We start from the raw sequence: 744 nt of genomic DNA, 5'->3' as shown, positions 1-744 counted from the left end.
TTAAATAAAAGTTATAAATTGATTTGCACCTCATTGAGTGAAATAAGTATTTCATTTGTGCGAAACATGACTTAGTGCTTGCTTTTGCACACATCTCAGGAGGGATTCTGGCCCACTCTTCTTTACAGAAACTATAAATCCTTTAAGGTTTCTTGGCTGCCAGTTCACAACTCTAAGTTCGTCTCCCTCCACAGATTTTCTAGGATTGAGATCGGGAGATTAGCTAGGCCACGACCTTAAGGGGCTTTTTCTTGTTGCCTTGGCAGTACAGTATGTTTTGGGTTACTGGAAGACCCATCCACAGCCTATCTTCTGGCTCTTAAGTGGCCAGTGGACTGTTGTTGTTGCATCCATTGACCTCAGTGTGGTGAAGTCATCCCACACCCTTAGTGGAAAGATGGCTCCAAAGTACAATGTTTCCACCTTTGTGCTTGACTGTGGGGATGGTAATGTTTGGGTCATACTCAGCTTACATACACAGGGGGTCAAGTTGATGCCAAAGAGCTTGATTTTGGTTTCATCTGACCACAGCACTTTCTCCCAAGCCTTCTCTGAATCATTTAGATGTTCACTGGCAAAGACGGACCTGTACATGTGCCTTCTTGAGCAGGGAGACTTTGCGGGCACTGCGCGCTACCAATGGTGTTTTTGGTGATTGTGGTCTCAACTGCCTTCAGATCAATAACAAGCTCCTCCCAGGAAGTTTTGGGCTGATTCACCACCTTTGACATGATTATCCTCACT

The sequence above is a fragment of the Astatotilapia calliptera genome, chromosome 7, assembly GCF_900246225.1.
Source record: "Astatotilapia calliptera chromosome 7, fAstCal1.2, whole genome shotgun sequence".
In the NCBI taxonomy this organism is placed as follows: domain Eukaryota; kingdom Metazoa; phylum Chordata; class Actinopteri; order Cichliformes; family Cichlidae; genus Astatotilapia; species Astatotilapia calliptera.
This window is presented reverse-complemented; position numbering follows the sequence as displayed.